We start from the raw sequence: 17,233 nt of genomic DNA, 5'->3' as shown, positions 1-17,233 counted from the left end.
TTTGGCTTTTTCCTCTGGCGTCCGAGATGTGTGTGCAGGGAGCAGTCTCTTCTGGTTTCCCAGGCTTGTCTGCCTCTCTGAAGGTTTAGCTCTCCCTCCCACGGGATTTGGGTGCAGAGAACTGTTTATCCGGTCTGTTTCCTTCAGGTTCCGGAGGTGTCTCAGGCAGGGGTCCTGCCGCTCCTGAGCCCTCCCCCACGGGAGCCCAGAGGCCTTATACAGTTTCCGCTTGGGCCAGGGACGTGGGCAGGGGTGAGCAGTGTTGGTGGTCTCTTCCGCTCTGCAGCCTCAGGAGTGCCCACCTGACTAGGTGGTTGGGTCTCTCTCTCACGGGGTCTGGGAGCAGAGAACTGCTGCGGGCCGGGATCCACGGGTGTGGGACTTCCGGTAAAAACCCAGAAAAATAATTTAAAATGATGATATACTGTTTATTGCATCATCTTCATAAGCAATCCAAGTGTGTTGAGTAAGGGATGTATCTCACTGGTACAATATTTTTAAGCATACACTGTATCATGAATAAATAAATAAATAAATAAATAAATAAATAAATAATCAATAAATAAAATAAGTAACTTGAAAAAATTTAAAAAAAAATGGAAGGTGATGATTACAGAATTCTATACCAACAACTTAATTCCTACGTCTTCAAAAACCTAAATTTTGCTCTTTAGTTTAATAGAAAGATTAAGAAATCATTTAAGACTTCTAGGAAACATGTCTCTTTCACAGTGTCAAGTTGACCATGAAAGAATCATGCTTCTAGAAGCTATGATTCAAAGACAGTGCAATCAGACCCAAATCCCTTGGCAGAGAGAGCTGGACCCTCAGAACTATGGACACTCCTGAGAACTCAAAGTACGCGACTACTTTCTCTCCACATTCCTGACCCAAGAGGAAATCACTTAGTGCCATCTGTGCCCCCTGGGACCAGGGACCTAAGAGCAGTCAGGGCAGGACCCTTCAGGTTTCTGCCTGCGTCGAGAGCTGAAAGCAAGGAGTACCTACACACCTGAGAGAAGAGCTTCCTATCCCCAGATCCAGCTGAAAGAAAACTGGTCTACAGGAGTGCTGACACACAAGCCTGCAGGAGGGGAAAGCCACTGTCAGACATGCTAACACCAGAGACAACTTGAAGGCTAGAGGCAAGCGGAGGAACCTAAGCAACAGAAACCAAGACTACTTGGCATCATCAGAGCCTAGTTCTCCCACCAAAGCAAATACCGGATATTCAAACACACTGGAAAAGCAAGATTTAGATTTAAAATCACATTTTATGATGATGATAAAGGACTTTAAGAAGGACATAAAGTCCCTTAAAGAAATACAGGATAACACAAGTAAAAAAAGTAGAAACCCTTAAAGAAGAAACACAAAAATCCCTTAATGAATTATAGAAAAATACAACCAAACATGTAAAGAAATAGAACAAAACAGTCCAGGAATTAAAAATGGAAATAGAAACGATAAATAAAGCACAAAGGAAGACAACCCTGGAGATAAAAAAAAACCTAGGGAAGAGATCAGGCAGGAGTCAGAGATGCAAGCATCACCAACAGAATACAAGAGACAGAAGAGAGAATCTCAGGGGCAGAAGATACCATAGAAAACATTGACACAACAGTCAAAGAAAATGTAAAACGCAAAAAGCTCCTAGCCCAAAACATCCAGGAAATCCAGGACACAATGAGAAGATCAAACCTAAGGATAATAGGTAGAGAAGAGAGTGAAGATTACCAATTTAAAGGGCCAGTAAATATCTTCAACAAAATTATAGAAGAAAACTTCCATAACCTAAAGAAAGAGATGCCCATAAACATACAAGAAGCAGAACATACAGAACTCCAAATAGATTGGACAAGAAAAGAAATTCCCCTGTCACATAATAGTCAAAATAACAAACGCACAAAACAAAGAAAGAATATTAAAAGCAGTAAGGGAGGGGTTGGGGATTTAGCTCAGTGGTAGAGCCCTTGCCTAGGAAGCTCAAGGCCCTGGGTTCGGTCCCCAGCTCCAAAAGAAAAAGAAAAAAAAAAGAATGCTGAACCTCGCATCATCAGCACATTCAGCAAAAGCAGTAAGGGAAAAGGGTTAAGTAACATAAAAAGGCAGACCTATCAGAACTACACCAGACTTCTCACCAGAGACTGTGAAATCCAGAAGATCCTGGGTAGATGTCATACAGATCCTAAGAGAACACAAATGCCAGCCCAGGCTATGTTATTTAGCAAAACTCCCAATTAACATAATGGAAAAACTAAGATAGTCCAAGACAAAACCAAATTTACACAATATCTTTCAACAAATTCATCCCTACAAAGGATAATATATGGAAAACTCCAACAGAGGGAAGAAAACTACACCCTAGAAAAAGCAAGAAAGTAATCTCCTTGCAACGAAACCAAAGAAGAGAGATACACAAGCATAATTCCACCTCTAACAACAAAAAGACAGGAAGCTATAATCACTATTCTTTAATATCTCTTAACATCAATGGACTCAATTCCCTAATAAAAAGACATAGACTAACAGACTGGATATGTAAAGAGGACCCAGTATTTTTTTTTTTAATTAAAATTTTAAAAAATAAAAAATAAAAACAGGGGGAAGGGGAATGGGAGAGGGGGAACCAGGAAAATGGATAATATTTGAAATATAAATACATAAAATATCCAATAAATATGTACTGAAAAAAACTTTTAATAAAGTATATACTCTGTTGACAGAAACATACCAGTTGCATGCTCAGAATCACTCCTCTGAGAGGGAATGAAATCCTTAATTAGAGGTGTTTTGTTTTGGGGGAAAATGTGCTTCTGGGTTTCATTTGGTTGATTTTGTTTTGGTTTTATTTTTTCTTTATTTATTCAATTTACATCCTGATCTCAGCTACCCTCCCTCCTTGCCTTCCAGTCACACACACCAAACACACACACACACACACACACACACACACACACACACACACCTTCCCCTTCTCCCCTCTTTTGCTCTTTTGAGAAGGGAGCTTCCCCTTCCCCTTCATGGGTATCAATCCACCCTTGGACATGAAGTAGCATCAGGACTAGGCACATCAACTCCCACTGATGTTATACAAGGCAGCTCAGATAGGAAAAGGGGAGGCAACAGAGTCAGAGCTGGCAGCTCCCCTGCCTCAAACTATTAGGGAACCCACTTGGAGACTATGCTGCACATCTGCTATATATGCCTAGGGAGCTTAAGTGCACCCCATACTTGCTCTTTGGTTTGTGGTTTAGTTTCTGTGAGTTCCCATGGGCCCAGGTTAGTTGACTCTAGGTCTTTCGGTGGTGTCCTTGATCCCTCTGGCTCCCTCAATCCTTTCTCCCACCCTTCCACAAGACTCCTTGAGCTCTGATTGATGTTTGGCTATTGGTCTCTGCATCTCTTTCTATCAATTGCTGGACGAAGCCTATCAGAGGACAGTTATACTTGGCTGCAATCAGAGCAGAATATCATCAATATAGTCAGGGGTTGGCTCTCTCCCGTGGTCTGGGTCTCAAGTTGGACAGTCATTGGTTGGTCATCCCCTCAATCTCTGCTCCATTTTTATCCCTGCACATCTTGTAGGTGGGACAAATTTGGGGTTGAAAGTTTTTAGGGTTCCCTCTACTGGGAGTCCTACCTGGCTACTGGAGGTAGCCACATCAACCTCTAAATCCCCCACTGCTAAGAATCTCAGCTAAGGTCACCTCCATAGACTCCAGGAAGCCTCCCTGACACAGGTCTCTAGCTTATCTTGATTCAGTTTTGAAAGGTGTTAATCTAAAGACCACTACCTAGCATAGTCACTCCTGGAAAATCTATATTGTGTTTAAAAACGTTCTGTATTCCGGGGCTACCTATATAGGTATGATTGTTTGTGTGATGTGCTTAAATTAAATCCAGAAATATTTCTTTCCCTTAAATGTGATTGTGTTTCCTTATACCATACTACAAAGAAAACACAAACATCTTGGGACTAGAGATGTGGAGCAGTGATTAAAAATACTAGCTACTTCTGTAAGGCAAAGGACACTGTGGTTAGGACAAATCGGCAACCAACAGATTGGGAAAAGATCTTTACCAATCCTACAACAGATAGAGGCCTTATATCCAAAATATACAAAGAACTCAAGAAGTTAGACCGCAGGGAGACAAATAACCCTATTAAAAAATGGGGTTCAGAGCTAAACAAAGAATTCACAGCTGAGGAATGCCGAATGGCTGAGAAACACCTAAAGAAATGTTCAACATCTTTAGTCATAAGGGAAATGCAAATCAAAACAACCCTGAGATTTCACCTCACACCAGTGAGAATGGCTAAGATCAAAAACTCAGGTGACAGCAGATGCTGGCGAGGATGCGGAGGAAGAGGAACACTCCTCCATTGTTGGTGGGATTGCAAACTAGTACAACCATTCTGGAAATCAGTCTGGAGGTTCCTCAGAAAATTGGACATTGAACTGCCTGAGGATCCAGCTATACCTCTCTTGGGCATATACCCAAAAGATGCCCCAACATATAAAAAAGACACGTGCTCCACTATGTTCATCGCAGCCTTATTTATAATAGCCAGAAGCTGGAAAGAACCCAGATGCCCTTCAACAGAGGAATGGATACAGAAAATGTGGTACATCTACACAATGGAATATTACTCAGCTATCAAAAACAACGTCTTTATGAAATTCGTAGGCAAATGGTTGGAACTGGAAAATATCATCCTGAGTGAGCTAACCCAATCACAGAAAGACATACATGGTATGCACTCATTGATAAGTGGCTATTAGCCCAAATGCTTGAATTACCCTAGATCCCTAGAACAAACGAAACTCAAGACGGATGATCAAAATGTGAATGCTTCACTCCTTCTCTAAAAGGGGAACAAGAATACCCTTGGCAGGGAAGAGAGAGGCAAAGATTAAAACAGAGACTGAAGAAACACCCATTCAGAGCCTGCCCCACATGTGGCCCATACATATACAGCCACCCAATTAGACAAGATGGATGAAGCAAAAAAGTGCAGACCGACAGGAGCCGGATGTAGATCGCTCCTGAGAGACACAGCCAGAATACAGCAAATACAGAGGCGAATGCCAGCAGCAAACCACTGAACTGAGAATAGGTCCCCCGTTGAAGGAATCAGAGAAAGAACTGGAAGAACTTGAAGGGGCTCGAGACCCCATATGTACAACAATGCCAAGCAACCAGAGCTTCCAGGGACTAAGCCACTACCTACAGACTATACATGGACTGACCCTGGACTCTGACCTCATAGGTAGCAATGAATATCCTAGTAAGAGCACCAGTGGAAGGGGAAGCCCTGGGTCCTGCTAAGACTGAACCCCCAGTGAACTAGACTGTTGGGGGGAGGCTGGCAATGGGGGGAGGGTTGGGAGGGGAACACCCATAAGGAAGGGGAGGGGAGAGGGGGATGTTTGCCCGGAAACCAAAGAATTATTATTAAGTATTAAATAAATTTAAAAAAAATACTAGCTACTGTTCACAAGAGTAAGGTTTGGTTCTCAGCACACATCAGATGTTCACATCTATCCCTAACCCTAGTTTCAGAGGATCCAGTTCCCTCTTCTAAACTCCACGAACACCAGGCATGCACATGGTACATATATATACATGCAGATCCTTAAATATACATATAAAATAAAAACAAACAAATCTTTTGGTTTTTTTTTCTGTTTTGTCCTGAATCTTGTTTGGAATCTACACAAACATGGGAGAATTTAACTGACCTCTGAACATCACTAGAAGACCCTCTTTTACATCCCTGTGGGATCTACATAGGGTCTGGGATAATTTGTTTGCTGTGTTCTGCCCCCTTGCTGGTTAGAAGCTTGACATTTAGACTGGTTCATTACAACCTTCTCAGAGTTCTAAACAGTCCCTGAAACTTCCATAATCTTGTTTAACAACTGAAATTAATTCCAACCTCAAAACACATGAAAATGTGAGTGCCTCCACTAAGAAAGAATGACTGAGTGTTCACTTTTGCCAGAAGTAGAGGGCAATAGTGTAGGAATTTAAGTTAAACTATAATCTGGGAAAGTTTTTATAGCATAGCCAATCAGACCTCCTAGGAGTTCACAGGTAGAAGCTACCTCTGAAAGGAATATTAAAACATTTGTTTAACAAAAACATTCAGTGAAACATCTTTTTTTTTCATGCAGGGGAGCATGTGCATGGTGTTGAGCAAAATTAATCTTGTACTTGTCTCTCTTCTGATGTTTTGCTACTAACAGAACAGTTAACTTAAAAGGTGGCTGATGGTGGTATTTCTCCACCCATTGCAACCAACACACTAAGGAAAAATTTTATGGGGAAGGAACACACCCAGTGCATTTACAGGATCAGAGAACAGTCTGGTTTCAGGAATGGCCAGTGGATAGTAGACTTAGCTCTCCAACCTGTTCCAAGTGTTTAGTGGCTCTCCGGGTTGGGTTATTCTGACTTGTACTGCCAAGCTAACTAGAAAAAACTGTAAATGTGTGTTTATATCAGGTCATTTTATTTGGAGCTGTTGTTCTGAATTGCTGTTATGGCCCCAGATGGGCTCAAATTCTGTTATGATATCTTTATTACCTAAACTTTGAGCTGTTTGAATTATATCAGTTAGGTTTATGGGGCAGTTGGGAAGGTGTGTGCTTGAACCTCTTGATAATTTTTAAGCATAAGAATCACAATAAAACATAAGCACATCACAATAAAATCTTTCATAAAAAATTAAACCAGTTTTTTTTCCCGCTTTGAGGATAAATTCAGTCCCCTCTTACACAGAGAGCCAAACCCTGGGCTGAAGCTGTGAGTAAGCAGAAAGTGCCTGCTCTCCATCAGGTCTCTTGGGAGCAACATGCTACAGGAATTTGGCCTCAAGAAGACAAGTAGGTGAAAAGAATATGGGAAAAGGGGTAGACAGAGATACAACAGACCTAGAGACTAAAATAAAAGAGCAATTAATTAAATGATCAGAGAAAATAGAGATGCAAAGAGATTAAAATATGCTAAAAAACATAAAGATGGACTTGACATAATCATTAATGTTTAAAACAAAAGCAAAACCTGGGTGTGGTGGCACACACCTTTAATCCCAGCACTCTGGAAACATAGGCAGGTGGATTTCTGTGAGTTTGAGCCCAGCCTTGTCTACGTAATGAGACCCAGTCTCACTTCAGGGTCCTAGCGGAAGAATCTTACCCAGTGTTTGGTCTTACCCAGTGTAAGAAACTTTTTTAAATAATCTTGAAGGATAAATAATTCAGCTAAACTATGCTGCAAAGAACAGGAACTGGAAGATCCTGTGATTGGCCTGTCACTAGCTATAAAGGGAGGCATGAATCATATCTAAGGCTTCTGAAACTCTGAAGTAGGCACTTTATCAAAACAAAGGATGAATGGATTTTTTAACTATAGTTAAAAATTTTTCCAAGAACAAAAGGTTCAAATTGGTTATAGCATTGTTATTACAAATCAGGTGAGTGGCAGGGACTATTGTTGCTAGCACAGAAGAGAGCCGATCATTTGACTAGTATGGTCTATAAAAGATACCACAAAGATATCACTGAGATAGGAATATAAAGCCCTAAGCAGAGAAGCATGAAAGTGACCAGGCAATAATGTGCAAGGTCAGCAATCATAAAAAGGAAGGAAGATGCAAAGGATGGGCCCTTAAGAAAAGGATGTATTATTGTAGCCCCTAACCTAAGGTCTGGGTCTGCATATAAACGTTTACCTGCAATAAGGGGAAATGAAATAATATATGTAGAAGTTTAAATGATTCATTTACAATTTTAGCAAAAACTGGCGATATTAAGTGTAATGGCACATGACAGCATGTGAAGAGGGCATCCTGACCAGTTCCCCTCACCCTTAGGGACTTTCTACTCAGGTGAAATAATCCTTAACTTCACTGTACAAAATACTTCGGTATGAGCCAAGTAAAACAAATTGATAAGCTGGTTAAGTATTTAGACGTAGATACATAAAAAAGGACAGTACACCCCCACCCCAAGACTAAGATTCCAATTTCCCAAGAGCAATTCTTGGGTGTCTTTACAATGGCCATATATACCATTATGTGGCTAAGTTACATTCTTCAAAAGCTATGATTTATATCAAGGTTTAAGATGAAGCTAAGGTTACCTTTTTTAAAAAGCTTAAAATTAAACATATATAAGCTTGTTTACTTAATTTTATCTTAAAGAATTTTCTTTCAGTTTTGTGAATGAAACTGTGTTCTTACGAGGTACACCATTCAGATTTGGAGAAGTAATAATTTGACAAAACTCAAAATTACAAATGTTCTTTCCCTAAGTAAACATAGTTCATTTGTTAATGTTTTTAGCCTGCTTGAGATGTCTTCAGGAAAAAAGATAATCTGTACAGTTGATTTTGGCTTTCTCAGCTGTATTGAAGTTTCTTGATTCTCAGTCATCAGGAAACTCAACCTAGATCCCAAGGTAAGAGACTTTTTTCTTTTCTCATAGACCATTAGTTTTCTTTGTCTTTTTATCCAGCCTTGATTTCTCCTTCTGAGACTTTGGTCCTTTAATCTTAGGAATTGGTGATGGTAAAAGATCCACTTTCTAAAGCTTATTCAGGCTGGATGTTCCTGCCTATAAGGGAGCAATAAATTTGTATGCCTGGTCTAAGGAAGATATGCGAGAGCTTGCACTTAGAGATCTGAAAATCTTCATTTTATAGGAATATGAAAGAAATTACTTGGATGTCCTTCTTTTCTAAAGGCATAGTTATGTCAGTAGGTCCTTTTTTAGACTAATTAAGCTATGATATCCTTTAACAATTATTTTATTGTTTTGTTTGGGACAACAGACTCTTATGTTTCCCTTAAATTCAACAGCCATCTTTACCTCACTGAGAGGCCCATTCCTCTTGGACTGTGAGATAAATTTGTTTTCGCTTTGGGGATAAGAGCATCTCTATTGCCCCTTGGAGTGGTGCATGTGTAGCACATACATCTATGGACTTTTCTTGCTGGAATCAAAATTCCTAAAATACATTTGTGCCTGAAGTAAATATCAAAAACAATACAAGCAAAGGCAATCATTGTTAAGTAACCGTATATAACAACTTTTATATACAATTTATAGCCACTGAAAATCTGTATTCCAGCCAGCTGGGAGGTGGGCATTACACAAGCAGAAGTTTAACAGAAGCTAAGATAAATTATCTGGGGTATCCTGGCCTCAGATCCTAGAATAGAATTGGGAAATTTTCCATAGGTTTCTCCATCAAAGAGATCAAATTCTAGTTAAACGTAAAATAGCCTTGTCAAGAATACAAGATGGAGGACCCTTCACACTGTTTGGCCCTGTCACAGAATCATTTTCTATAATCACTTGCCTTTAGATACTTTTGGAAGAGTTGACACAAGTTACTTAACTTGTGTTGTTAGCTTTGAGATAAATTCTCAATATGAAACCCAGGCTGCAAACTCATTATCCTCCATCTTTAGCTATTTTGGTCAAGGTGTGCCTTGCTCATCATTGATCCATAGTTGTTTAGGCTCTAGTCTCCTGGGCAAAGTGGTCTGGGAATATAATTCCAACCACTTGGAGTGCTCTGCTTCAACAATCCAAACAGCTGGAGCAAGGAAGCATTTCTTTAAACTATCCTCAGACGTTCAGGGCATTCTGATTGTAAAACTTAGGATGTTTTACCATATACTATAGCCAAACCAATACAGGAGAAAGTGGTTTCTTGAGAACAACAGATTACTTCAAATGAGTAACAGTTCTGCGGAATAGTCCCTTATAATTGTGATCAAAATTTCCTAGAAAGAAGCTATAACCTCAGAATAAAACCTGGAAGGCTGATTAACTGATTAGTATTCCACTGATTGTGGAGAGTTTACAATGTTTCAGGTTCACAGCCTAATTTCAATTTACCTTGGGCTATCTTTAACCCCCTAACTGGCCTTTCCCACTTCTGTATCAGACCTAACATCCTGTGACTAACAGATAAAAACTTATTGGACTATGTTAACATAAACCTAGTTTCTATAGATCAAAACTTAGTTACCAGGTAGCATCTGAGACCTATACCTGAGATCTCACCATTCTGTTTTAACTACCTATTTAATGTTTCCACCAATGCATTTCAAGAACACCTCTATTTATGGCTTTCTTCATTCTGTTATTATAAAAACTTCATGAATTTGGGTAACCTGAACCTATGTTCCCAGGTCATAATCGAAGATATTAATGGGGGAGGAATGCTGAGGGACCTTGATCAGGTGCAATTATCTGCTAGTTAAAGAATGAAAATGTAGGAAAATTCTTGAGCACAACAAGTAGAAGAGAAATCCTAAATACTTCATACAACAACAGTCAGCACTTGGAGAAAGTTGTTGGGGAAAAGTTGCACACAGCAGACAGGAAAATAAAAGACATGAAAAATCAGTCTCTTATTGAGGGCTAAATTTTTTGAAGCCTCTGAAGCGTTTTCCTTCCCTAATTGGGAAGGATTGGTCAGTTTGAAGGAAGCTAATGTAGTTGATTGGCCCAGAATTGTTGTGTGACATGTCCTGAGTAGACCTTTAACTTGTTGAGCCAGTCCACCAGCAGAGGCCGACTGATGGTAGACAAAGGCCTAAAAGGACTACCAGGTGTTAGCCTCAAGTTAGGAGGATAAGGAAGAAGCTGGCCATCTTAGAAACAAACCACCTTTATCACTTCTCCCTATGTAACTGCCTACCAAGGAGCCAGTCTCACTCCCGGTCTCAATATTTGACTCAAGAATAAATTTCTTGAGCTTGAAGGGGCTCGAGACCCCATATGTACAACAATGCCAAGCAACCAGAGCTTCCAGGGACTAAGCCACTACCTAAGGACTATACATGGACTGACCCTGGACTCTGACCTCATAGGTAGCAATGAATATCCTAGTAAGAGCACCAGTGGAAGGGGAAGCCCTGGGTCCTGCTAAGACTGAACCCCCAGTGAACTAGATTGTTGGGGGGAGGCCGGCAAGGGGGGGAGGATGGGGAGGGGAACACCGATAAGAAAGGGGAAGGGGGAGGGGGATGTTTGCCCGGAAACCGGGAAAGGGAATAACACTCGAAATGTATATAAGAAATACTCAAGTTAATAAAAAAAAAGAAAAAGAAAAAAAACAACAAAAAAAAGGAATAAATTTCTTATCCCATTTGAGTTGAGTGTTATGTTTTTGTATTGCTACATCAATGGCCACCAAAGCCACCCTGGACCAAGTAGCTTCTATGTCATCTGATTTGTAGTCTTAAAGAATAAATTTCACAGACAACAGTAGGATAAGATTTTAGAAGAGTTCTAAACTCTTTTTAGGTTCCCAGAACAGAAAGAAAACAAGAAGAGCTCCTGTCTAAAACTGGTACTGCCACTGGGCTGCTAGATTAGGAAATTTCCACTTAATGGCTGAAACTGAGTAAAAGCACAGAGATCAGTTGGTCAGTACAGTTAGCCCACCCATGTGGTGACCCTGGTCTAAAATTTTGGTCCCACCTTTATGTACAGCTGCTATGCTACTAATGTTTCTATATAAAAGAAAAAGAAAGATAATGAAAATGTGAGAGGGAACTACGAAGAAGAGAGCAAGTGACTTGCCCGCAATGCCAACCTTCATTTAGAGGGAAAAAGGCAGAGAGGTTGCTGTAAGGATCAGAGCCTGTTGTCCACTTATAAGATGGGAAGTTAAAGGACAGAAGTGTGGCAGGAAAGATCTTTTAAAGTTTCCCTTTTTGACATACCATTTGGCCACTATTAGGGGTCACCAGTTAGTCAAAGAATATTAGGTCCTCCATAAACATCTATCCTAGGTGGCCATGATTTGGGGCCCATAGGAAGGCAAGAATCTAGAGAAACTTTAGTTTACATTAGTTCTGGAAACCAAGTTAAGTGAGTTAACACAGTTCAACCAAAATGGAAGTGGTTTTACAAAAAATTATGATCCTGGCTAACAAACAAAAAGCAAGAGTGTGAGCCAGTAGTACCCCAAAATATTTCTAGCATTTCTGTCCTCTAACAAGAACAGCCCTCCCATAGAACCAAAACCATTTCAGACCAAGAACAAGAAGAATCACTGCTCATCCCCTGTCCTGTCCCTAACCTTCCTTACTTGTTTCTTTTCCCTTCCCACCAAAACTAAATTGCATTTTTTAAGTTTTGGCACCATCTGTTTTAAATCACTCCTATTCTAGATTATTAAAAGGACTCAAAAGGAGAGTTCTCAGAGATGTATATTTGATTCCCCCTAGTATGTGCTGTGCTTTTACTCACTTGTATACCTAAAAGATAAAGGGTTCAGACAAAGTCTGTGGTACACATTATTCTGAGTCTCCTCTTTTAAAACTCTGGGAGGCTCCTTTATCCAAATCCCCCTTTCTGTGGTAGACACTGTGAACATTACTGTGCTTTGCTGCCATTTTTCCGGTGTGATGTAGCTCAGGTGACAAATTTTCCTCCATGGGCATCTGGGAGATCTCTGAGCATATTGCATCTCCTTGTATTTATCTCCTTACAGAGTTTTACAGATAAAGCCAGATAGCACACCATACTGCATCTCCTTTCTAAGCTTTAAAGATAAGACTGGCTATATAATTTAAATACAGAGTCAGTTAGATATACAGAGTAGCCCTAGAGGTTCAACTACTTGCTTCCTCTACCTTACCTGAAGCATTTATGAGAAGCAACCAGCAGACAAAACATAGTGGTGTTTTGCAAGTCTAGGCTTGGAAAAATGAGATAAACTATTTGTATCAAAGAAATTCATTTCTTAAGTGTCTTAAGGGGTGGATAGATGTTGGGTTGCCAGGTGAAAGATGCTTGTGCTTAGAGAAAATCATTGTCTGATTCATTCTTTGAAGGATATATAGGACAGAAACTAACTTCATTTTTCTCATTGAAATTGACCTTTAGACCTGATCTCCTGTGACCATGTTAAAATGCTGGATTTTTCAGGTTAAAAAATCACAGCTTGCACAAAGGAGGAAGCAAATGTCACCACTGTCTCTCCCTAAGACATAGAGCCCATGTAATAATGGTTGATCGCTGCTGCCTAGGCCACTGGGAGGAAGGGTTGGCAGAGCTTTGTTGATACTGCTAGTCAAAAGCTGACAAGGAAAGGCTATTTCCTAGTAAGGTGTGGCTCCTTTCTTACAAGTTTATTTTTATTTTCTCAGTAGTGTTTAGTCTGTTCTGCTAGATTTGGCTATTTCCTACTGAGTAGGGGATCACAGCCAGAATTAAGGAGAAACAAACAGACAAAAAATACTTTGAAAGATTGAAGTCAATGGTGAAAATGTTTAACAATCAACTTTCCGAAAACAAGAGGAAATTCCAGGCTTGTAATATTTAGCTACTTCCATTATAAAAGGTCACCCTTCTTCTGTGGCCAATTTCAAGTTCCTAACTCCACTGGAAAGTTGGAAGGAATGTGCGTTAGCACCTAATTCTACATCATATCTATTATACATATACAACCAACCAAAGTGAGCTCCAGAACATAGCTAATAATAAGTCCTTGGGAAGTAATGGGTTTTGAGTTTTATTATATTTGTTTTACATATATCTTAGTCACACATCTATAGAACTTAATTTATACAACATAAAATTAATCATTTTAAGTTGTGCAATTCAGTGACATTTAGTAAATTCATAAAGTTGTGTAACAACCATCTTTAGCAAATCTCAAATATTTTTCTTACCACAAAAGAAAACCCCACACTCAGGGACATAATCGGCTCCCACTCTTACCTCTCCAATTCCTTGGCAATGATCTGCCTTTAATCCCTAGTATTTGCCCAGTATAGATTTTCAAAGTGTTTGAATTTCCGGTTTTCTTCACATAGAATAATGTTCATAAAGTTCATCCATATTGTACCACACAACAATATTTTATTTCTTTTTCTGACTTTATTTTATCATGATTAGTCCACAATTTGTTTATCTACCATAAGTTGATGGACATTTGGGTTCTTACCATCTTTTTGGATACTGTGACTCATACATTTATGTACAAGTACATATTTGGACACCCATTCTCAGTTCTTTAGAGTATGTGTCTAGCAGTAGAACACCTGCCTAGTATAATAAATTCAATACTAGATTTTCTTAAGAACTAACAGGTGTTTCATGCCTTTATTATTCTGTGAAGGTAGCCTCAATTCCTAGTTTGTTATTTTTATCATGAAACAAGGTTGGATGTTGTTAAGTGCTCTTCTTCCTGGAATTCAAGTGGAGTGTTTTCCCTTCAAACTATTTATGACTATGTTACATTCAATAAGTCAAATGATGTTTATATGCCTGAAAGAAACTATAGCTGGTTAATGCATAATCTTTTATATTTCTGGATTACAGTTTCTAGTACTGTTTTCACATCAACATTCATAAAGGATATTTATCTATAGTTTTCTTGACATCCTTGTCTAACTTGGATACTAAGGTAATACTGACCTCACAGAACAAGAAATGTTTCCCCCTCTTCTATTTTTGTAAGAATGTGCTAAAGATTGGTACTAGCTTGTTAAGTGATTGGTGGAGTTTACCATTGAAGATATTTGGCTTATTAGGAAGTTTGTGATTGTTCAGGCTATCTATTTATTATAGATCTATTGAGTTTTTGTCTCCCTGCTTCAGTTCTGTGTAGTGCTCTTTTTTTCTCTTTAATAAAGATTATCAAATGTATTGGGTTATGAAGACATGTAATTTTGTTTCATTTTGTTGTGTGTACATGTACAGTATATGTGCGTATGGTATCATAGCACCAAAGTTATGCTTTATAATGTGGTATAGTGCAGCTACAGCAGAAACAAGTTGGCAGCCTGGCCACTGCCAGTATAGTATATAGAAAGTCTATTGGTAAAGGGGAGGGATTGAGGACCTAGAAAGGAATAGAGACAGATAAAAAGGGGTGGGGGCAGAAGAGGACAGAAAAAGAGAGAAGAGAGAAAGAATCTGGTCAGAAACATTTGGGAAAAGAGAGAGAAAGAAGATGAGAGAGAGAGAGAGGCGCTTGGGTAGCCCAGCAGTCCCACCTGGCTGCTGGTGGTGATTTAAGTTGTTGCTAGGTTGCTGTTGCTAGATTTCTAGGGGGAGCCTTGTGGAATAGTCTGTAAACTAACTAACAGCACATGCAAATAACTAAAATTTGATGCTTTCACAAGGCCTTGTGGGCAGCTAGATCCTGGGATCTACTTGTCTCTGCTCTTCAATCTAAGATTACCAGCAAATGAAATCATGTCTAGCTTTTGTCTTTTTGTTTTGGTTTTTGTTATTAATTTTGTTTTCTATTTTTTCATTTTTTATTGGGTATTTTCTTTATCTACATTTCAAATATTATTCCCCTTCCTGGTTTTCCCTGCAGAAACCCCATACCCCATACCACAACCCCTGCTTCCATGAGGGTGTTCCCCTACTCACCCACTCACTCACTAACACCTACCTGGCCTGGTATTCCCCCTACACTGGGGCATCAAGCTTTCACAGGACAAGAGCCTCTCCTCCCATTGATGCCCCCCAAGGCATCCTCTACTACATATGAGGCTGGAGCCATTGGTCTCTCCATGTGTACTCTTTGGTTGGTGGTTTAGTCCCTGGGAGCTCTGGGAGGTCTAGTTGGTTGATGTTGTTCTTCCTATGGGGTTGCAAGCACCCTCAGCTACCTCAGTCCTTTCTCTAACTCCTCCATTGGGGACCCCCGCTCAATTCATTGGTTGGCTCCAAGCATCTGCCTCTGTATTTGTCAGGCTCTGGAAGAGTCTTTCAGGAGACAGCTATATTAGGCTCCTGTCAGCATGCACCTCTTGGCATCCCCAGTAGTGACTGGGTTTGGTGACTGCATGTGATGGATCCCCATGTGGGGCAGTCTCAGGATGGCCATTCCTTCAGTCTCTGCTCCACACTCTGTCTCCATATTTCCTTCTGTGAGTACTTTGTTTCCTCATTCTAAGTACTGAAGCATTCACACTTTGGTCGTTCTTCTTGAGCCTCATGCAGTCTGTAAATTGTATCTTGGGTATTCCAAACTTTTGGGCTAATATCCACTTATCAATGAGTGCATACCATGTGTGTTCTTTTGTGATTGGGTTGGATGATATTTTCTAATTCCATCCATTTGCCTATGAATTTCATGAAGCCATTGTTTTTAATAGCTGAGTAGTACTCCATTGTGTAAATGGACCACATATTCTGTATTCATTCCTCTCTTGAGGGATATCTGGGTTCTTTCCAGCTTCTGGCTATTATAAATAAAGCTGCTATGAACATAGTGGAGCATGTGTCCTTGTTATATGTTGGGGCATCTTTTGGGTATATGCCCAGGAGTGGTATAGCTGGGTCCTCAGGTAGTACTATGTCCAAGTTTATAAAGAACCTCCAGACTGATTTCCAGAGTGGTTGTACCAGTTTTCAATCCCAACAATGGACTATGTCTTCACATCCTCACCAGCATCTGCTGTACCTGAGTTTTTTATCTTAGCCTTTCTGACTAGTGTGAGGTGGAATCTCAGGGTTGTTTTGATTTGCATTTCCCTGACGACTAAGGATACTGAGCATTTCTTTAGGTGCTTCTCAGCCATTCGATATTCCTCAGTGGAGAATTCTTTATTTAGCTCTGTACCCCATTTTAATAGGGCTATTTGGTTCTCTGAATTCTAATTTCTTGAGTTCTTTGTATATTTTGGATATTAGCTCTCTATCGGATGTAAAATTGGTAAAGATCTTTTCCCAATCTGTTGGTTGCCGTTTGTCCTATTGACTGGGTCCTTTGCCTTTCAGAAGCTTTGCAATTTTATGAGGTCTCATTTATTGATTCTTGATCTTGGAGCAAAAGCCATTGATGTTCTGTTCAGAAAATTTTCTACATGTTCAAGGCTTTTCCCCACTTTCATTTCTGTTAGTTTCAGTATATCCAGTTTTATGTGGAGGTCCTTGATCCACTTAGACTTGAGCTTTGTACAAGGAGATAAGAATGGATCAATTTGCATTCTTCTACATGCTGACCTCCAGTTAAACCAGCACCATTTGCTGAAAATGCTGTTTTTTTTTCCACTGGATGGTGACCATAGGTATGTGGGTTCATTTCTGGGTCTTCAATTCTACTCCATTGATCTACTTGCCTGTCTCTTTACCAATACCATACAGTTTTTATCACTACTACACTGTAATACAGCCTGAGGTAAGGGATGGTGATTCCCCCAGAAGTTCTTGTATTGTTGAGAATAGTTTTC

General features: G+C 39.8%; 1 protein-coding gene across 2 annotated transcripts in view; it reads left to right on the top strand.

The window, feature by feature from the left end:
• The first annotated feature begins 6,726 nt into the window (after positions 1–6,726).
• Positions 6,727–17,233, top strand: part of Gvinp1 (GTPase, very large interferon inducible 1) — a 38,897-nt gene continuing 28,390 nt past the window's right edge. The window contains exons 1-2 of one of the 2 annotated variants that reach the window (XM_087659136.1): positions 6,727–6,893; positions 8,354–8,468. The gene's annotated coding sequence lies outside the window, so the exon portion shown is untranslated. The remainder of the gene's footprint in view (positions 6,894–8,353; positions 8,469–17,233) is intronic. The other variant, XM_087659130.1, reaches the window with a different exon arrangement.

The sequence above is a fragment of the Rattus norvegicus genome, chromosome 1 (genome assembly GCF_021556685.1).
Source record: "Rattus norvegicus strain SHRSP/BbbUtx chromosome 1, alternate assembly SHRSP_T2T, whole genome shotgun sequence".
Classification (NCBI taxonomy): Eukaryota; Metazoa; Chordata; class Mammalia; order Rodentia; family Muridae; genus Rattus; species Rattus norvegicus.
The sequence above is the reverse complement of the archived record's forward strand: the minus strand, read 5'-3'. Positions and strand labels throughout refer to the sequence as shown.